The sequence below is a fragment of the Mustelus asterias genome, chromosome 4, assembly GCF_964213995.1.
Source record: "Mustelus asterias chromosome 4, sMusAst1.hap1.1, whole genome shotgun sequence".
Lineage (NCBI taxonomy): Eukaryota > Metazoa > Chordata > Chondrichthyes > Carcharhiniformes > Triakidae > Mustelus > Mustelus asterias.
Genome location: NC_135804.1, coordinates 54,896,810 through 54,902,809, shown reverse-complemented (window position 1 = coordinate 54,902,809; position 6,000 = coordinate 54,896,810). Strand labels below are relative to the sequence as shown.

Below are 6,000 nucleotides of genomic sequence, written 5' to 3'. Positions count from 1 at the left end.
TCACTGTGTCAGGGACCTGGGTTCGATTCCCAGCTTGGGTTATTGTCTGTGTGGAGTTTGCACGTTCTCCCCGTGTCTGCGTGGGTTTCCTCCGGGTGCTCCGGTTTCCTCCCACAGTCCAAAAGATGTGCAGGTTAGGTGAATTGGCCATGCTAAATTCTCCCTCAGTGTACCCGAACAGATGCCGGAGTGTGGCGACTGGGGGATTTTCACAGTAACTTCATTGCAGTGTGAATGTAAGCCTACTTGTGACTAATAAATAAACTTTAACTTTAACCTTAAGAAATTCTCCTCATCCCCATCCTAAAAGGGTGAAAGGGTGACCCCTAAATTTTAAACAATGTCCCCTAGTTCACAATCCAGAATAGGTTTGAGGGCTAGATGGTCTAATCCCGTTCCTGTAATGGTCCCATGATGACTATTGTAATCACGGCCATCCCGCATTGTGCTATTGCCAGTGCAGCTTGAGTTTGAATAATGGTTAGATTTGGAGGTCTTAGTGTTAGGGCTTGAATGTGGAGTGTGGGGGTCTTCAAGTTAGGATGTTGCGGTTACAGGATTATGGATCAGAACTGTGAGGTCTCAGAGTTAAGGGACAGTAAAATGCTGTGGATATTGGAAATCTGAAATAAAAACAGAAAATGCTGGAAATGCTCAGCAGGTCTGGCAGCAATGGCGGAGAGAGAAACAGAATTAATGTTTCAGGTCGTGACCTTTCCCCAGTCCCCCAGGTCACAATCTGAAAGGTTAACTTTGATTCCCCCAGTCTGCAGATGCTGCTAGATCTGCTGAGTATTTCCAGCATTTGCTGTTTTTATCTTAAAGCCATGATGTGGAAATGCCGATGTTGGACTGGGGTGGGCACAGTAAGAAGTCTCACGACACCAGATTAAAGTCCAACAGGTTTATTTGGAATCACAAGCTTTCGGAGCGTTGCTCCTTCAATCGGTGCATGCTGCTCCTTCTTCACTCACCTGAGAAAGGAACAGTGCTCCAAAAGCTCGTGATTCCAAATAAACCTGTTGGACTTTAATCTGGTGTTGTGAGACTCATTACTTTATCTTAAAGGTAAAGGTTGCAGAAATGGATTTGATTTGATTTGATTTATTATTGTCATATGTATTAGCATACAGTGAAAAATATTGTTTCTTGTGTGCCATATAGACAAAGCATATCATTCATAGAGAGTGCAAAATGTAGTGTTACAGTCATAGCTAGGGTGTAGAGAAAGATCAACTTAATGTAAGGTAAGTCCATTCAAAAGTCTGACAGCAGCAGGGAAGAAGCTGTTCTTGAGTTGGTTGATACGTGACCTCAGACTTTTGTATCTTTTTCCTGATGAAAGAAGGTGGAAGAGAGAATGCCCGGGGTGCGTGGGGTCCTTAATTGTGCTGGCTGCTTTGCCAGGGCAGCAGGAAGTGTAGACAGAGTCAATTGATGGGAGGCTGGTTTGTGTGATGGATTGGGCTACATTCATAACCTTTTGTAGTTCCTTGCGGTCTTGGGCAGAGCAGAAGCTATACCAAGCTGTGATACAACCAGTAAGAATGCTTTCTATGGTGCATCTGTAAAAGTTGGTGAGAGTCGGAGCTGACATGCCAAATTTCCTTAGTCTTCTGAGAAAGTAGAGGCTTTGGTGGGCTTTCTTAACTCTAGTATTAGCATAGGGGGACCAGGACAAGTCGTTCATGATCTGGACACCTAAAAACTTGAAGCTTTCGACCCTTTCTACTTCGTCCCTGTTGATGTAGATGGGCATATTTATCTTTAAGCTTCCTGAAGTCAATGACAATCTCCTTTGTTTTGTTGACATTGAGGGAGTGATTATTCTTGCCACACCAGTTTCTCGATCTCATTCCTGTACTCTGTCCCGTCATTGTTGGAGATCTGACCCACTACGGTGGTGTCGTCAGCAAACTTGAAAATCGAACTGGAGAGGAATTTGGCCACACAGTCATAGGTGTACAAGGAGTATAGTAGGGCTGAGAACACAGCCTTGTGGGGCACCGATGTTGGGGATGATTGTGGAGGAGGTGTTGTTGCCTATTGTGGTTTGTGAGTTAGGAAGTTCAGGATCCAGTCACAGAGGGAGGTGCCGAGGCCAAAGACCATGGAGTTTGGAAATGAGTGTCGTGGGAATAATGGTGTTGAAGGCTGAGTTGTAGTCAATAAATAGGAGTCTGAACTAGGTGTCTTTGTTATTTAGGTGTTCCAGGGTTGAGTGCAGGGCCAGGACGATGGTGCCTGCTGTGGACCTGTTGCGGCGATAGGCAAACTCTAGTGGATCTAGGCAGTCCGGGAGGCTGAAATTGATTTGTGCCATGAGTAGCCTTTCGAAGCACTTCATAATGATGGATGTCAGAGCCACTGGCTGATAGTCATTAAGGATCGCTGCTTGGTTTTTCTTAGGTACCGGGATGATGGTTGTCTTCTTGAAGCAGATAGGGACCTCAGATTGTTGTAAAGAGAGGTTGAAGCTGTCTGCGAATACCCCCACCAGCTGATCTGTGCAGGATCTGAGTGCTCGTTTGGGCACCCCATCCGCGCCAGTCGCTTTCCGTGAGTTGACCTTCGAGAAAGCCGCTCTGACATCTGCAATGGTGACCCCAGATACAGGTTCATCCAGGGCTTCCAGGGTGGAGGGCATGCTCTCACTGACTTCTTGCTCAAAATGGGCGTAGAATGCATTGAGCTCATCAGGGACGGGCGCGTTGGGAGCCGGCAGTTTTACATGCCTTCATCTTGTAAGTGTCGTGCATTAGATTGCGCATGATTCAAGCCGATATCTGTGTAGCTACCCTTGGCATTGCCTGCAACAAACCAGGAATGTCCAGCGCGAAATGCGCTCAATGCTTTATCTGCGAGCAACGCTGCGGGTGGTCGGCTAGTGTTTGGTTCCCAGTGCTGCAACTGCGCCCCCTGCGATAGCAGCGGGAACTGCTCCCCTCCCTGCCTGGCCCACCCATACCCGGGCAGACACTCGGTGCTGACTGGTCCCTAGGGCTGTCGATCAGAGCTTTCCGTGTCTGTGATTGGCTATCCCGGGTGTCAGTCAAGCTGGGGAAGCAGTGGGTGTCTGAAAGCCGGGGATTGTCCGCAGTCAGAGCGGCGCTGGAGCTGAGGCTGTGCTGGGATGAGGCCGACAGCTGGATAAGGGATCTGGAATGTGGGTTAGTATTGCCGCTCCCTTCCTCGTGTATGGGGGAAAAACTGCCTTCGCTGCCGGGAGAGGGCCTGATGCAGCGGCCTCGAGTGAAGTGGCTGCCCGGGGAGTGCAGGCCTCTGAGCGAGTGGGGCAGCGGTCGGGGGGGCGGGGTGGGCTTGCGCCGGGAAGCTGAGCCTCTCCCTGTAGCCGGGAGCAGCGAGGGAGTGAGGCCTGGCGGGCAGATGCTGCAAGAAGCCTCCTCATTCCAATGGCTGTCTCCTGGTTCCCCTGACAGTGACTGAAAGGCACAGGTTCCTTCACTGGGAAGTCTGGTCAACTTCTTGTTTACTCAGGGTAGAACTGCTCATTGCACATTTTACAGCTGCTGTTGTGATTTGTTGCAGTACTTTCTGTACTGTCAACTCATGTGTTTCATAAATAGCACCATTGTGTTCAAATCCTGCAGAAAGTGTCTTTTGAAATACTGACCCCCCCACTTTTTTGCGGGGGTTCTTTAAGTATTGCACTGTGTGGTGCTAGTAGAGTTTTCCATATCTTTAATTTTTATTTATTTTTGATCAAGATTGATGGTTGTAATTGTAGATAATGCAAACTTGGATTGTTTGGCCTGACAAAGTTTCAAGTGTAGGTTATTGGTTGTACCCATTATTGAGATGGAGACTGAACTCTGCTAAGAAACTGCTTGCTTCTTTAGCAGGAATTACAATGGCAAACATTAATGCACTGAAATAGATATCATTGTTTTTAAACTAGTTTAGTTGGATGAATTATGGCATAATTGTATCAGGGTGAAGTAATTGATTTCAGGAAGCCTTAACCCCCAGTCTGAATCATAGAGAACTTACAGCACAGTGGAGGCCATTTGGCCCATTTTGTCCATGCCAGTTGCAAGGACACCGAGGTGTCCTTTTTAACCCCACCTTCCTGCACCCTGGAGTTTAATTTAGATAAATGTGAGGTAATGCATTTTGATAGATTGAACCAGGGCAGGACTTACTCAGTTAATGGTAGGGTGTTGGGGAGAGTTATAGAATAAAGAGATCTAGGGGTACAGGTTCATAGCTCCTTGAAAGTGGTGTCACAGGTGGACAGAGTGGTGAAGAAGGCATTTGGCCTGCTTGGTTTCATTGGTCAGAACATTGAATACAGGAGTTGGGACGTCTTGTTGAAGTTGTATAAGGTATTGGTAAAGCCACATTTGGAATACTGTGTACAGTTTTGGTCACCCTATTATAGAAAGGATATTATTAAACTAGAAAGAGTGCAGAAAAGATTTACTAGGATGCTACTGGGACTTGATGGTTTGAGTTATAAGGAGAGGCTGGATAGACTGGGACTTTTTTCTCTGGAGTGTAGAAGGCTGAGGGGTGATTTTACAGAGGTTTATAAAATAATGAGGGGCATAGATCAGCTAGATAGTCAATATCTTTGCCCAAAGGTAGGGGAGTCTAAAACTAGAGGGCATAGGTTTAAGATGTGAGGGGAGAGATACACAAGGGTCCACAATGGCAATTTTTTCACAGAGGGTGGTGAGTCTTTGGAACAAGCTGTCAGAGGTAGTAGTAGAGGCGGGTACAATTTTGTCTTTTAAAAAGCGTTTAGACATTTACATGGGTAAGATAGGTATAGAGGGATATGGGCCAAACGAGGGCAATTGGGACTAGCTTGGGGGTTAAAAAAGGGGCAGCATGGACAAGTTGGGCCGAAGGGCCTGTTTCAATGCGGTAATATGACCCTGCCTATAGCCCAGTAGCTTACAGCACTTCAGGTGAAATGTGAGATATTGTTGGGTGAGTGATAAATAGACAGTGGGAAATATTTTAAAGAAATGGTTAATAGAAATACCATCTGGTGACAAACAAACAACTCAGCGAGAAAGATCCAGCTGTGGCTAAAGAGGGAAATTAAAGATGGTTTTAAATTATACAAAAGACTTATAATGTCAAGAATATTTGTGAGCTGAGCAGTGACAGTTGTAGAAATGAGCAAAGGGTGTCCTAAGAGTAGCTGATGAGGGAAATTATGGAATAAGTAAACTAGATAAAATAAGGTCTGTTTGTAAGAATATTAAAAAGGAAAATCGCTTACAGTGAACAATGGTCCTTGAAGAGGGAGTGAAAGGAGAAATCGTCATAGAGGTTGAGAAAATGGAAGAAATGTTGAACAATCCTTTATACAAATTCACAATTGAAAAACTAGGGTGGCGCAGTAGTACGGACCTGAGTTTGATTGTGGCCTTGGGTGACTGTGGAGTTTGCAAGTTCTCCCCGTATCTGTATGGGGTTTCTTCAGGTGCTCTGGTTTCCTCCTGCAATCCAAAGATGTGTAGGTCAGGTGGATTGGCCATGGTAAATGTGAGGAGTTAGAGGGAGGGGGCCTGGGTGGGATGCTCTTTTGGAGAGTCGGTATCGACCCAATCAACTTGATGGCATCTTTCTGCACTAAAGGAATCATGTGGTTCTAAGACACAAATTGCATTTCACAAAAGAGGACAACTGATATTTTCAAAGAATAGGCTTGCAGACCATGTAGGTACAAACAAACAAGAACTTTATTGTTTACTATACGGACTGTTAGGATAGAATGCCCGTTTGCCCACGGAAATGGCCAATGACATCATCAATACGTCACATGAGTGGACTCTTACTGACCTTGTTCCAACTAGGAACAAACATGACTACACAACACTTTTCTCTTCCCTTACCTTAGCAGTTCCTGCGATGAAACTCAATATTAAATTAATCAAAATTTGCAATATGAACAGCTAACAAACACAACACTCAATAAAGTTAGACGATTAGGAGAATGTTGATTCCTATGTGGTTGTCATAGAG

General features: G+C 45.5%; 1 protein-coding gene across 3 annotated transcripts in view; it reads left to right on the top strand.

Annotated features, from left to right (window-relative positions):
* The first annotated feature begins 3,050 nt into the window (after positions 1–3,050).
* The window catches only part of mbtps1 (membrane-bound transcription factor peptidase, site 1), a 151,618-nt gene continuing 148,668 nt past the window's right edge, over positions 3,051–6,000 (top strand). For all 3 annotated transcript variants that reach the window (XM_078211045.1, XM_078211044.1, XM_078211046.1), the window contains exon 1: positions 3,051–3,170. The gene's annotated coding sequence lies outside the window, so the exon portion shown is untranslated. The remainder of the gene's footprint in view (positions 3,171–6,000) is intronic.